General features: G+C 37.9%; 2 long non-coding RNA genes across 2 annotated transcripts; both read right to left on the reverse strand.

The window, feature by feature from the left end:
• Positions 1–6847: 6847 nt before the first annotated feature.
• LOC141652314 (uncharacterized) lies at positions 6848–9282 on the reverse strand. Its single transcript, XR_012547129.1, has 3 exons — positions 9135–9282; positions 8928–9035; positions 6848–7189 (listed from the first exon to the last, which is right to left on the reverse strand). It is a non-coding gene; the product is annotated as an uncharacterized LOC141652314 (long non-coding RNA).
• A 3753-nt stretch (positions 9283–13035) lies between these two features.
• LOC141652315 (uncharacterized) lies at positions 13036–15463 on the reverse strand. Its single transcript, XR_012547130.1, has 3 exons — positions 15316–15463; positions 15109–15216; positions 13036–13377 (listed from the first exon to the last, which is right to left on the reverse strand). It is a non-coding gene; the product is annotated as an uncharacterized LOC141652315 (long non-coding RNA).
• Positions 15464–16340: the final 877 nt, after the last annotated feature.

The raw sequence follows: 16340 nt of genomic DNA on the forward strand, positions 1-16340 counted from the left end.
TCTTGTTTTTACTCGATCGAGTCCTTGCAGTACTCGATCGACCACTTTTAAAACCCCATCTGTTCGATCGAGAAGTCCTCGTACTCGATCGAACAGATTTGCTAATAAAAGTCCGCGATCGACCACCAGTTCTGTCGATCGAGCACTTTCTGTTTGGCATACTTCTCGATCGACTAGCAGTTCAGTCGATCGAGCCTTTTTGTTCTTCGATCGAGGACTTTAGTGTCTCGATCGAGGAAGTTTTGTTCTGGCAGCGTGTAAAATTTATTTCTTTCGTTTTAAATTTTATTTTGGCCATAATATGTACTTTATACGGATATTGTACACTCGCTTGATAGTGAAACGGTTCACTCACGTACCATTTAGTTATTTTAAAGCGATTTAAAGTAACGGATTATCATGAATTAAAATTCAGTTGATAGAAGCGGTTTTGTCACATAATTTTAATTGTTAATTGGTGGTTTGGATAAATTTAACATAATTACGGAATTATGTCACGATTAAATTTGTTTTAGTTGATGCATTTTATTTATCGTTATTGATGAATGCCTTGAATGCTTTTATTACGTATTTATTTATTTTTACAAACGGTTGTAACTTAGTGTGGCCTTAGTAGAACGTGTTACCGTAATGATGGAACACGGTCTTGGTTGTATTTTGAGATCTCGCATCTCCGTTTTGGATTTTTCACTTGTAATTACAGTTTTTATTTAGAATGTAAATAGGTTTATATTTTGTAAATTTTAAATTGTAATTTTGAGAAGACCAAAGATGGAGAATCGGATGCTCACTCCCGCTGCATGGATCAAGATGGAACATCAAGACAAGCTTCTCGGGTCCAACGGTGGATTCCAAAGTTGTTTTATGTTCTTTTTTTTAGGATAGGCCACACTAGGACTTTTATTTACGTTTTGCATTCTTTTATTTTTGTAACGATAATTTGCATCATATTCCGCCTAAAACCAAACCACCTAATTATTGCATGAAAACTGACTCATATAGAGGTCACGCGTTAGTTTTCTTTGATATACAGATATCACTCGTTTTTATTTAAGCCATCACCCAAATTAATTCATTCACGCAGTTGCTAGTTATTCGTTCACTTAAAATGAATTAAAACTAAGTTGATGGGATCTTCCTCGTATAACCAAAAATTGAGAATAGTCTTTATAGGTCAAACTCCAATGAATCCCTTCTTCGTCGGTAGGCATAATATGACCCCTTCTACGTCGGGTAAGTTGGAACCGATTGACCTATTTTATCTCAACACTATGGTCACTCGTACGATCCTGTGATTATGGTGGACTATAGATAGGATTTACGGAAATCTATCGACCAGGAGTTCTTACGGAAGAACTAGCTAAACAGTTGGCTTATCAATTTACGGAAATTGAGTCTTGGGATCACTTGTATTATTCTTGAGGGAGATCAATTATGCAAGTGCATTGAGTCTACACGATTAAAATGAATTTTAAATAGACTTAAATCACCTCGATGAGTTGCTTATTTTGTTTTTGTTTTCCTTTCTTTTTCAGTGTAGAACACGAACATTTAAACTGCTAATAACAAAATGGCTGGTCCTACTAACGACCCAATGCCAAGTGCCACATTGGACCGTGAGTCCTGGCTTCGGATCTTCATGAATCAGATGAATCAGTCTACTCGACTGAAGAATGATGGATCAAACTTCGCGGATCGGGAGGCGGCATTACGGAATCGCCGCTGGCGACGGGAAGCTCAAATATCTAATAGAGCCCATCCCGCCAAACCCAGGTCCCACGGCTAGAGCTAACGAGATCGCCAAGTATAACGATTTCTGTATGGAAGCGGGTGCGATAAAGAACGTACTCATTTTTGCAATGGAACCCAATTTGCAGAAACGCTTCATAGCCCAAGGTGCAAACAAGATTTTCACCACGCTCACTAAGGAATTCTCTAAAGCACCGAAAATCGTGACCTATGAGCATACCACTCGCTTCTTTGATGCGAGACTCCAGAAGGGCCAACCGGTTAGCCCACACATTCTCAGCATGATTGAGAATGTCGAGAAACTGGAGACGCTTGATTGTAAAATCAGCGAGAACATCGTCATTGACCGCATGCTTCATTCACTCCACGATGGTTTTGCGCTCTTTAGAGCCAATTACTATATGAATGATTTGAAGAAAAGTCCCCATGAACTACACTCCCTACTCATACAGACCGAGAAGGATATGAAGTTCAGTGGGAGCATGAAACAGGATGTTCTCGTTGTGTCAAACAAGGGCAAGGGTAAGGGCAAAGCTCAGGCAGACCTAGCGGTAGGTAAACCGAAGTTTAAGAAGTCGGGATCAGGTATGAGTGGGCCTGGTGAGTCGAGCAACTCATCAGACACGACAAAGAGCAAGACCGATAACATGGAATGCCATCATTGCCACAAGACTGGGCATTGGAGGCGTACATGTCCTGTTTACCATGAGGACATAAAAGCAGGTCGCGTTAAACCTGTTGGTATGTCTTCTTCCTCTTCTACTTTTATTCATATGATTGAGATTAACCACGCAAGTTACGGAACTTGGGTACTAGATACTGGTTGTGGTTCTCATTTGTGTAATCATGTGCAGGGACTCCGAAACATCGAACCCCTCGTAAAGGGTGAGGTGGACCTGCGTGTTGGGAATGGAGCACGAGTGGCTACCGTCTCAAGGGGAACATACGTGATCCAGCTTCCTAGCGGATTTGAGTTATTTTTATATAACTGCTATTATGTACCAGATCTTTCGAAAAACATTATTTCGGTTTACGCACTTGACAAACTTGGTTTTTCATTTGTAATAGAGAATAATACTTGCATTTTCTCATTACACGATATGATTTATGGCAAGGCAGTCTCCATGAATGGAATTTATGTTTTAGATCAGACCACCGAAATATTACACGTAATGAATAAGAAGTTAAAGGTTGGTGACAAAGATCAAACGTATTTATGGCACTGCCGTATGGGACCCATTAATGAGAAACGCGTAAAACAGCTCATAAAGAATGGAGCTATCTCGGCCTTTGATTTTCAATCATTTGGCACGTGTGAATCATGTCTCATCGGTAAGATGACTCGTATTTCCTTCAAAGGTGTTGGAATGCGCGCTGTTGACCTATTAGGACTCATACATACGGATGTGTGTGGACCTTTGTCAATCACCGCCGAGAAGGCTATAGGTATTTCATCACTTTTACGGACGATTTAAGTAGATATGGCTATGTCTACTTAATGAAGCACAAAAGTGAATCCTTTGAGAAATTCAAGGAATACCAGAATCGGGTACAGAACCTACTGGGTAGAAAGATTAAAACACTGCGATCAGACCGTGGTGGCGAGTATCTTTCTCACGAGTTTGATCAACACCTCAAAGACCGTGGGATTGCCTTACGATTAACTCTACCGGAACACCTCGGTTGAATGGTGTGTCCGAACGGAGAAATCGAACACTACTTGATATGGTTCGATCCATGATGAGTCACACCGTGTTGCGACTCATTGTGGGGTTATGCTCTTTGTCATTTGCTCTAATACTTAACCGAAGTCCGTCTAAAGCTGTTGACAAGACTCCATATGAACTATGGAAGGGAACGGTCCCTAACTTGTCCTTTATACGGGTTTGGGGCTGCGAGGCTTATGTCAAGTGGAGACACGAGGATAAGCTCGACCCGCGATCGGTCAAGACATACTTTATAGGTTATCCTAAAGGAACGCTTGGTCATTACTTTTATTCGCCAACCGAACAACGTGTATTTGTTGCGGCTAGTGCGATATTCTTAGAGAAGGAATTTCTCGAGAATGCAAAGAGTGATAGAACCTTCGAGCTGTCGGAGATTCCAGAACCAAATACCGAGCAACCATTGGAGGAACCAGTTCCTTCAATCCCGGCTGCGGTTAATATTCCTGAGGAACCTAGGAGGTCGGAAAGAGTCTCTATTCTTCCGGACAGATACATTGGTATGGTCGAGGAACATGACATAGATGACATTCTACTCTTGACGAGTAGTGAACCCGCAACCTATAAAGGTGCCATGACTAGTTCCGACTCAAAGCTATGGCTTGAGGCCATGCAATCCGAGATGGACTCCATGTATGAGAACAACGTATGGGATCTTGTTGACTTACCTGCTAAGGTTCGTCCCCTTCAATGCAAATGGCTTTACAAGATAAAGCATTCTGTGGAAGGTCAACAAGATATCTATAAAGCACGACTAGTTGCTAAAGGTTTTCACTACGATTAATTTTTTGCACCCGTAGTCATGCTGCGTTCCATTCGGATTATCTTAGCGATTGCCGCTTTTCATGACTATGAAATTTGGCAGATGGATGTGAAAACCGCCTTCTTAAACGGTTATTTGGAGGAAGAGTTGTACATGGTACAACCCGAAGGTTTCATCGATCCAGAACATCCTAAGAAAGTGTGCAAGCTTAAGCGTTCCATTTACGGACTTAAGCAAGCATCTCGGAGTTGGAATCATCGCTTCGACCAAGTGATAAAAGAAAATGGATTTAATCGATCGGTCAAGGAACCATGTCTATATATCAAGTCGAGTGGGAGCAAGATTGTCTTCCTAATATTGTAAGTTGACGACATACTCCTGATTGGGAATGACATACCTCTCTTAACTTCGGTAAAAGTATGGTTGAAAAACCATTTCCAGATGAAAGATCTGGGTGAAGCACAAAGAATTTTGGGCATCCGTATCTATCGAGATAGATCACGTCGGATGTTATCTCTTAGTCAAGAGTCTTATATAGACAAGATACTAGAGAGATTCAACATGACTAACTCCAAAAAGGGGTTTCTTCCTATGGCTCCAGGGGTGCATTTGAGCAAGTCTCAGGCACCAGAGACACCGGAAGAGAAAGAGCGCATGACACGGATTCCTTATGCCTCGGCTATAGGATCAATCATGTATGCCATGATATGCACACGTCCAGACGTGGCATATGCATTGAGTATGACAAGTCGATTCCAACAAGCATCCGGTGAATCACATTGGATGGTGTCAAGAACATTCTTAAGTACCTACGGAGGACTAAAGATTGGGCATTGACTTATGGAGGCGAACAAAAGCTATGCGCAACCGGATTCGAGATGCTAGCTTCCAAACGGATCGAGATGACTCGAAATCTCGGTCTGGATTCGTTTTTACTCTTAATGGCGCTGCAGTTCGCTGGAAGAGTTCCAAACAAAGTGTTACAGCAGATTCTACGATTGAGTCCGAGTACTATGCCGCGTCGAAGGCGCAAAGGAAGCGATATGGATGCGTCAATTCTTACAAGGACTATCTGTAGTGCCTAGTTCGAATGACCCGATCACCATCTATTGCGACAATAGAGGTGCCATCTTCCAAGCTAAGAAGCCTAAGTCTAGCAACAAGTCTAGACATGTACAACGGAAAGCTCATCTAATCCGAGATTACGTGGAGCAAAAGGAGGTAGTGATAGAAAAGATTGCTACAGATGATAACATAGCAGATCCTCTCACTAAACCATTACGACAAGACAAGCATGAAGGGCATGTTAATTCCATGGGAATTAAACGTGTTCCTGAGTTGTAGTACTCTTTTATGGATTAGATTCATTCTCTTTTGTACTCTATACGACATCATCGTTCTGATATTTATATATTTTGTTTTTCATGTGGATTTGTACGACAATTTTGAACACCACAAAGTGAATTGAACAAACATTATATTTTTGGTCCTTAATTGCCCACGCGAGTGATAACTCGGCAATTATTTTGTGACGTTGGTTGATGGTGGGTTCAACAAGCCATAAGTCAAACGGTTGGTCGACCAATCACAGAGGCGAGTTATACGGATATCTCGTAGGACACAATTGTGACATCGACGTGGAGTCCTAAATGTTTTATAACATTCGGTGCCAGGTCATGGATAGGACCTCCATGGTGATCCTAAGAGTCGATTCTTTTGACTATCGATTGTCTCTTGAGATTAAGGCAATTTTGGGTGACTTTGGTTTCTTTCTCACGGTCATCCGTAACAGGGGGCCAAGTAGATTTTTTTCGGGTCATTTCATCTTGTGCTTAGATCGGAAGGAGTCGAGTTGAAGGAAATATTCAGCCTTTATCGGGTACTCGATATTTCTCAGGGCCACTCGAGGAGTCAGAATCGAAATGCATGGCCATGCTCGAATACTGGATTCGTTTTATCGTTAAGTTACTCTCTAGTCGGGAAACCACTCTTGATACTGATCGATTGTAAAATACGACCTTTGCGGATCCGGATCTGCAAATTGTTTTACATTGAGTGGGAGAAATTTTTAAATGAATATGAGAATCGGTTATCGCACATACACTTGTACGGACAAGTGGGAGTTTGTTGAGCTTGTGTCCTCCAGTTAGTGCGGATAACGTTATTACACATACACTTGTACGGACAAGTGGGAGCTTGTTGGGCTGGTGTCCTCTGATTAGTGCAATAACATTTAAATCTCTAAAAGGATCAAAGGGTATACTTTTGTATTATTATCAGTTGGTCCACGTTTATCAATAACGGTTGGCTCGCTAGATAAGTTTGACGTTATTGTCATACAGATGGCGGTGATCAACTGGTCCCTAAAAGTCACACCTATAGGACACGTTTGAGAGATGTGACAGTATGAAAATACAGTCATGTTGATGCCTAATTTGACTAAGCAGTTAGTCGGAGTTATTGACTAGTAATTAGTCAAACGCGATGTTGAGATAATTATTTAATACGGATTAAATAATTATGGCTAATATGAATTAAGCAGTTAATTCGTAAATTAAATATAAACGATTATATTTGATTAATGTGACACCCTAAAATCTAACCTTGATAATATACGTAAATTCTACAGAAAAACTGGTAGGATATGTTTGTAAATGGTTCAACTAGTCCAAAAACCTGCAATTTCAAAAAAATTTCTAACTAAACCATTCACATCCAATTCCAACTCAAGAAGAGTGTCAAAAACCCTGCAACAACTGATAAACTAATTTACATACATAACTTAAGACGCGGAAATATAGTGATACAAACCAAAAATAGAAAGGGAGACATATGTCCCTTCAAATTATATACAAACCAAAAGTATAAAAGGTTTACTAATAGAATAACCAAAACTAGGTCCAAGGTTCCTTGCTCACTAGCCGTCTGTGACCCCAAACAAAGCATCAACAACCTGTCAATCGCATTTTATACAAACACGAAAGCCACAATTCAGTGGGGAGTAACTTCGAGTCCTCCCAGCCACGAATCGTCAAAATTAATGTAACACGTAATGTAACATGTAAACAATTTGATAAACCATTTACTTATCATGTATTCTAACAAATGACCCCTAAACTGACCAAAATAAACTATCATGTGAATCAGATAACAAATAGTAATCCAAACTTTATCAACTGTAACCGGCTTACATCTCACCTATTACAGTTCATAAAATCACCATACAAGAAAGGGCAATATATCAAAGACAGGCATAAGTTCTTAGTACGGTCAATAGTCACTTTGTAACTCAAGTCTATACCACGAGGTAGGGAAGGTAATCGAACCGGTATCTTGGCTCAGCGGTTACTATTAAGAAAACATGGCCAAGAGACAACACAACCCTAGCCTAAAATCTGCGCAGACCTAGACATGCGGATACACACCACCGCACCCAAGACTCACAACTTTTTTTAAAACAAAGTGAAGTGAGTACCCTAAGGACACCACCGAAGGGTCGGCTAGTACTTAAGCTGACCCCATACTATCAAAATTAGTACCTGAGGTCATGCCCCAACTTGGATAAACATCCACTAGTCAGGAACACAAAGGCTATCAAGCAGTGAACATATACTCGTCAGAGACTATAAAGACCTATCTATGATGAAGGCCGAAATACTCACCTAGGACCTAGTCACGGCTAGTCCCGACTTGAATATTTTAGCCCACACCACCCAAGACTCACCACATAAGTCAAGTAAGACACCCACTTAACCTTAAGAGGGCAAAAAGTCCTACTTACCAACATAAATTCTAACATTCTATCATGTGAAAGGCTATATACAGCATACAATCCAACAGTTCCTCAATAAGTACTCAATACTAAATTCCAATCCTAGCAATTCTAACAATATTTAAGGCTTTAGGGGAAACTAGGGCCATTTCTACAAAATAAGAAGCTATTAAAATTCAACTAATTACACATGTGAAATAGAGATATAATAAATGGCCTAAAACAAGAAAAAGGCCGATTATCTAATTCATTCAACCGAATTTTTACCCGCAACCCCAGCCCTGCGACAGGTACGGGTCAAATTGCGGCTGACCAATCACTCAATTAACTGACATCGCATCAGTCAAAGGGACTAAGGCTCAGTTTTCGGCACAATCAACAAAACATTACAATTATAGCTATAAAATTCATTTTGAGCCTATAAATTACAAATTTCCTTTTGTAAACTACCCTAACATGTGATAACTATTAATATAAGCACAATTTTTTCCATTAACATAATTTTTGTTACTAGTATACTTCAATTCAAATTACTACTCTTTTTATTACTTATACTATTCTAATATTAATTAACCCGAAATGACCAATATTGTACGAAAAACCGCAAAACAAGCACGGACCAACCCGGGCCAACCCCAAGACCGGCCGGGGCTGCCGTGGGCCTGCCGGTTGCTGCCGGGCCCGCTGCCGCACCATTTCTTCTCTTTTTTTTTCATTTTTATACATTATAAGACCGTCTGAAAATTAATTAATCGTCCCCAATTCAACTTTGATAATTTAAACTACCAAAAGGCACAAATTAAGCTTGCATGCAACTAAGTTTAACATGTGAAAATTACTACCCAAACAAAAATTCACCAAACATACAAAAATCAAAAACATGTGACGATAATTCGTCGAGTAGCTCGAAATATGTTACCTTAAGCTAGAAAATGAGCAATTAGCCCTCAAAACCGAAACCCTAACCACAACTAACCGCTATCCTCTACAATATACGAGTCCCCGAACTCGTCTTCCAATCCTTCACCTAATTAAACAATAAAAAAACACAAAAATTAAGCACAAAACCGAAATCACCGAAATTTGGTCTTAAAATAACTTAATGAAAATTGAAATTAGAACATACTAAGTCGTAGATCGTGGCGAGGGGATTCCGGAAAGGTAAATTTCGCGAAAAACGGACAAGAAACGAAGATTTTATGGCGATTTTAAGCTTTATTTTATGTTAATGGTGTTTTGTTCTTATTTTTTTTTGAAGGTGGAGGAGATGACGGTAGGAAGGAAAACAGAAAAAGAAAGAAAAGGAAGGGGAGCCGTGCGTGAGAGAAGAAAGGAGGAAAAATTACGTGCGGGATTTTTAGTCGGGATTTTTAACGAGTCGGTTTTGACTCGTTTCAAAAATAATTAAATCCGTAAGTCAAATGCAAATTCCGTCAAGTCCAAAGTCTTTAAACACGAGATTACAATAAAATTGAGTATTCATTCGACCCATTTCCAAATTCGTTTACCCAACGTTCAAACGAATTGTCATTTTCCCCCCGATACGCCCTTATTTCGAAATAAAAGATTTTACACGGTTTAAACTATTTTTAAACATTTCCAAACTATCAAAATAAATACTTTTCTTCAAAATATAATAAAATTATATTTCTTTGAATTATTTTTACTTTAAATACATTATTGTCAAATTTTACTTGATTAATTAATTATTTACGAAACATATTAACGGTCCGAAATTTACGGGGCGTTACAATCACCCCTCCTTTCAAAAAGTTTCGCCCTCGAAACTTAGAAGGAGAAATTATAGTTATAAGAAAATATAGGTATCTTTTCAATGAAACGGTGATACTCTTGTTGATCAGACAAGAACATCCATATTCATATCAAGATATAAAAATATTTCTACACCAATAAATGAGAAAATCCATTATTGGGACGTCTCCAACAACGAGATTTAACATTCACTAATGTTAAAACCATTGAAAATCATAAAAGCCTTTTCAACCTTTTAGTTTAAAATTCTATAGTAAGAATACTATCTTTACTAAATATGATTATACAAGGCTTAGAAACTCGGAACAAAAGTAAGAAAAAGGAATACCTTACGGAAATAAATCAAAATTTCATTTTCAAATCCTTAAAAATAGGTTAGGTTTGCAGAAGTGACATAAACTTTCAAGAATGAATCGAAACTGGTAGCTTGAAATATTTAGAAATTCCCCGAAGTGAAAAGTAACTTAGACCTCATAGGAGCAGGTATGCTAAAAGGATTCAAGCTTAACTAATCAAAAAGAGCTATGATGAATTTTATGGGGTAAGAATTGAAGTCATAATTACAAGGATGTCAAAGATAGAGTTTCATAGGTTACCAACATCAAACTTACGAGAGGAGTATGATGATGCAAGGAAGAGAGATATGAGCGGTAACGCTCATGATCAAGGAAGAAGGGAGATTAGACACCAAGGAAACGCCAGACACTCATATCTCCAATAACAACATCACTCCCAAGAGTCTCCTCAATCGCTTATGTTACTTCTTCCTAACATATTCCCTGGAACAAGATATTTCACTATAAGTGTGATCTCAACGCTCCAAATTCTCAAACATCCCGAAACGACTTTCACAAGCCTAAGGTCAAGACTTCCAACAAAGCTGTATTTGTATCCCACTAGTGTCAACTATGGGTTCCTCAAAAAGTAAACCTTCAATCAAGAGTCCCAATACCATGTTCTAAACTCCAAGAGAAGGTTCCTCAAAAATTCCACAAGGTTCTCATTTCAAAACAAGGTAGTAACATACCAACCTCAAATTATGAAAAATCAATAGGATCTCAAGTTTCTCTATCCTTTTACTTATTAAGGATTCTCAAAAGCAGAACTACACCCAGCTCCGACATTGTCTCATCATGTCAAGCACTCAATGCGACCTCAAGGTCTATAAAACTATAGGATTAACAAATTCTTCTCAACACTAAGTCTCTCTAAACTCAAGAACTCTCAAGAGCCAACTACAATGCCAAATCACATCACCAAACCATTCTGGTCATCAACATCCCTAAGGAGTATTCTTTCAAATTTGATATCCTAAACTTACTTACCATTAAATTCTCAAGGTACAAGGTCATAATTGTAACAACACTTTATCACCTCAGAGTTTCTAAACCATAAATTGAAATTAGGTTCCTTAGCCTAACAATTGGTGTCATCCATACCATTACCCTTTCTAGTTACCAAAACAAGTGCTAAGACTTCCCAACAATGTAGCTTACTCTCACTCTCATAACATACTTCAAGTAGTAATCAATATCACCCTCTAAAACCAACAAATAATCCCACATTTAACATTTCCCACATGATAACATATACACTATCAAACCCTGATATCCAAAATGATTATGGAAGCCCAACCCAAACTCGGCTACTTAGTCAAACCTATATCCTCAAATCACATCTTACAAACTCTATAAACATGGTCAACAGGGTACCAACTATACTAAGGAGGTAAGGAGTGATAACGGAATAGAGTAATGATAAAACATTTCGAAGGGTACGTATGCATCGACAAGTTAGGAAACTAAGGAGTCAAACCGTAAAGACAACGGTTGACAAAAATAAGAGGTATTCGAGTTAAGAAGATATCTCGGGAAAGAAGAAGATACGTAAAATTTAGCATAAAGACAAGGTTCAACGATCGTTAAAGAGAAGGAAAGGAGAATAGAAGCGGCACAATGAAAGGGTTATCGCTTACTAAACACTCATCAAAGCTTATGATCGATATGATAAGGTTACTTCACTAAGGTGCTCAACAAAGCCCTAAATGTCTACTACATCGTAGGACTAACAAGGATTCCACAATGGTAAGTATTCCTCAACTCAATTGATTCTAAGAGCCAAAATCAATTCACCACACAAATTCATTTGTTACCATCCATGTCCCAAAGTATCTCCTTTACAATTCTCGTCATTGAACTTCACTTACTATGTCATCTCCAAGTACCCTGGCTTGTTTACTCCATCATCACATCACTTAATGCTTCTAGTTTCCGATACCATAAATTGGAATCACATCCTTGAACTCACGAACTATATCGAACAACATTCCACCAAAATTCCCAAATTCAGATATGTTTTATAAGGTCAACAAGGGCTACTCTATACTAGATTTGATCAACTTAAAAGGTTTAACAAACTAACTAATTCCGAAGTACAATACCAATCCATTAATCAACATCAATGTCCTATTGTATTCCTTTCAAGGCCCACAAGGATTAGGGCTAACTATCATACCTTTAATTCTCCACAAGAAATATCGAGACTCTCAAATGGAGTAGCTTAGGTTCATTCCATCCTATGTTCTAAGTTAGTACCCATACTGAATCATCTATAACAAACAAGCTCTCTATAGACATAAATCCCAAGGTATTTTCTCAACTCACTAAACTCTCACATTAAGCACAACTAACAAGATTAACCAAAGGATCCCAAGTTACTCCTATACCACTCAAACCTTAACCAATCAATTTCTCAACTCGTTCACGCCCTCCAAAGTTACATTCTCTCAAAACTGGGTTCTCTTGGACAAGGGAACTATCCTGCGGTATAAAAGGAAAGTGTCCACATGGACTTTATTATAAGAAGAAGACGAACCTAAGATGAAACGGGAGAAAGAATTGAAAGGTAGTTACCTAGGCAAGATAAGAGGAATTTGAAAGACGAATGACCAACGAAAATGGAAGATTAAGGTAAGATACACTGAATACGAAAAGAAATATCAAGAAAGTGGAAGCATTCTACATTTGGCATAACCAACCTTTAGTGGCACCAAAACTAATAACTAACAATCAACAAACCTAACAATTAGCAATCACAAACAGACTACCACATAAAATCCTAATTCTACCCATCCTACCCTTCTCTCAAGTTTATTATTTTAAGGTCAAGTGATTTCTAAGTGGGGTGCACAAACGTGCATCGGGAGCAATAGGCTCTGATACCAACTGTGACACCCTAAAATCTAACCTTGATAATATACGTAAATTCTACAGAAAAACTGGTAGGATATGTTTGTAAATGGTTCAACTAGTCCAAAAACCTGCAATTTCAAAAAAATTTCTAACTAAACCATTCACATCCAATTCCAACTCAAGAAGAGTGTCAAAAACCCTGCAACAACTGATAAACTAATTTACATACATAACTTAAGACGCGGAAATATAGTGATACAAACCAAAAATAGAAAGGGAGACATATGTCCCTTCAAATTATATACAAACCAAAAGTATAAAAGGTTTACTAATAGAATAACCAAAACTAGGTCCAAGGTTCCTTGCTCACTAGCCGTCTGTGACCCCAAACAAAGCATCAACAACCTGTCAATCGCATTTTATACAAACACGAAAGCCACAATTCAGTGGGGAGTAACTTCGAGTCCTCCCAGCCACGAATCGTCAAAATTAATGTAACACGTAATGTAACATGTAAACAATTTGATAAACCATTTACTTATCATGTATTCTAACAAATGACCCCTAAACTGACCAAAATAAACTATCATGTGAATCAGATAACAAATAGTAATCCAAACTTTATCAACTGTAACCGGCTTACATCTCACCTATTGATTCATAAAATCACCATACAAGAAAGGGCAATATATCAAAGACAGGCATAAGTTCTTAGTACGGTCAATAGTCACTTTGTAACTCAAGTCTATACCACGAGGTAGGGAAGGTAATCGAACCGGTATCTTGGCTCAGCGGTTACTATTAAGAAAACATGGCCAAGAGACAACACAACCCTAGCCTAAAATCACGGAGACCTAGACATGCGGATACACACCACCGCACCCAAGACTCACAACTTTTTTTAAAACAAAGTGAAGTGAGTACCCTAAGGACACCACCGAAGGGTCGGCTAGTACTTAAGTCGACCCCATACTATCAAAATTAGTACCGAGGTCATGCCCCAACTTGGATAAACATCCACTAGTCAGGAACACAAAGGCTATCAAGCAGTGAACATATACTCGTCAGAGACTATAAAGACCTATCTATGATGAAGGCCGAAATACTCACCTAGGACCTAGTCACAGCTAGTCCCAGCTTGAATATTTTAGCCCACACCACCCAAGACTCACCACATAAGTCAAGTAAGACACCCACTTAACCTTAAGAGGGCAAAAAGTCCTACTTACCAACATAAATTCTAACATTCTATCATGTGAAAGGCTATATACAGCATACAATCCAACAGTTCCTCAATAAGTACTCAATACTAAATTCCAATCCTAGCAATTCTAACAATATTTAAGGCTTTAGGGGAAACTAGGGCCATTTCTACAAAATAAGAAGCTATTAAAATTCAACTAATTACACATGTGAAATAGAGATATAATAAATGGCCTAAAACAAGAAAAAGGCCGATTATCTAATTCATTCAACCGAATTTTTACCCGCAACCTGACCTACTGCGGACAGTGCGGGTCAAATTGCGGTGACCAATCACTCAATTAATCGACATCGCATCGGTCAAAGGGACTAAGGCTCGGTTTTAAGACAATCAACAAAACATTACAATTATAGCTATAAAATTCATTTTGAGCCTATAAATTACAAATTTCCTTTTGTAAACTACCCTAACATGTGATAACTATTAATATAAGCACAATTTTTTCCATTAACATAATTTTTGTTACTAGTATACTTCAATTCAAATTACTACTCTTTTTATTACTTATACTATTCTAATATTAATTAACCCGAAATGACCAATATTGTACGAAAAACCGCAAAACAAGCACGGACCAACCCGGGCCAACCCCAAGACCGGCCGGGACTGCCGTGGGCCTGCCGGTTCTTGCCGCTGCCGCCGCACCATTTTTCTTCTCTTTTTTTCATTTTTATACATTATAAGACCGTCTCGAAAATTAATTAATCGTCCCCAATTCAACTTTGATAATTTAAACTACCAAAAGGCACAAATTAAGCTTGCATGCAACTAAGTTTAACATGTGAAAATTACTACCCAAACAAAAATTCACCAAACATACAAAAATCAAAAACATGTGACGATAATTCGTCGAGTAGCTCGAAATATGTTACCTTAAGCTAGAAAATGAGCAATTAGCCCTCAAAACCGAAACCCTAACCACAACTAACCGCTATCCTCTACAATATACGAGTCCCCGAACTCGTCTTCCAATCCTTCACCTAATTAAACAATAAAAAAACACAAAAATTAAGCACAAAACCGAAATCACCGAAATTTGGTCTTAAAATAACTTAATGAAAATTGAAATTAGAACATACTAAGTCGTAGATCGTGGCGAGGGGATTCCGGAAAGGTAAATTTCGCGAAAAACGGACAAGAAACGAAGATTTTATGGCGATTTTAAGCTTTATTTTATGTTAATGGTGTTTTGTTCTTATTTTTTTTTGAAGGTGGAGGAGATGACGGTAGGAAGGAAAACAGAAAAAGAAAGAAAAGGAAGGGGAGCCGTGCGTGAGAGAAGAAAGGAGGAAAAATTACGTGCGGGATTTTTAGTCGGGATTTTTAACGAGTCGGTTTTGACTCGTTTCAAAAATAATTAAATCCGTAAGTCAAATGCAAATTCCGTCAAGTCCAAAGTCTTTAAACACGAGATTACAATAAAATTGAGTATTCATTCGACCCATTTCCAAATTCGTTTACCCAACGTTCAAACGAATTGTCATTTTCCCCCCGATACGCCCTTATTTCGAAATAAAAGATTTTACACGGTTTAAACTATTTTTAAACATTTCCAAACTATCAAAATAAATACTTTTCTTCAAAATATAATAAAATTATATTTCTTTGAATTATTTTTACTTTAAATACATTATTGTCAAATTTTACTTGATTAATTAATTATTTACTTAAACATATTAACGGTCCGAAATTTACGGGGCGTTACAATCACCCCTCCTTTCAAAAAGTTTCGCCCTCGAAACTTAGAAGGAGAAATTATAGTTATAAGAAAATATAGGTATCTTTTCAATGAAACGGTGATACTCTTGTTGATCAGACAAGAACATCCATATTCATATCAAGATATAAAAATATTTCTACACCAATAAATGAGAAAATCCATTATTGGGACGTCTCCAACAACGAGATTTAACATTCACTAATGTTAAAACCATTGAAAATCATAAAAGCCTTTTCAACCTTTTAGTTTAAAATTCTATAGTAAGAATACTATCTTTACTAAATATGATTATACAAGGCTTAGAAACTCGGAACAAAAGTAAGAAAAAGGAATACCTTACGGAAATAAATCAAAATTTCATTTTCAAATCCTTAAAAATAGGTT

This window comes from Silene latifolia, chromosome 4 (assembly GCF_048544455.1).
Source record: "Silene latifolia isolate original U9 population chromosome 4, ASM4854445v1, whole genome shotgun sequence".
Lineage (NCBI taxonomy): Eukaryota > Viridiplantae > Streptophyta > Magnoliopsida > Caryophyllales > Caryophyllaceae > Silene > Silene latifolia.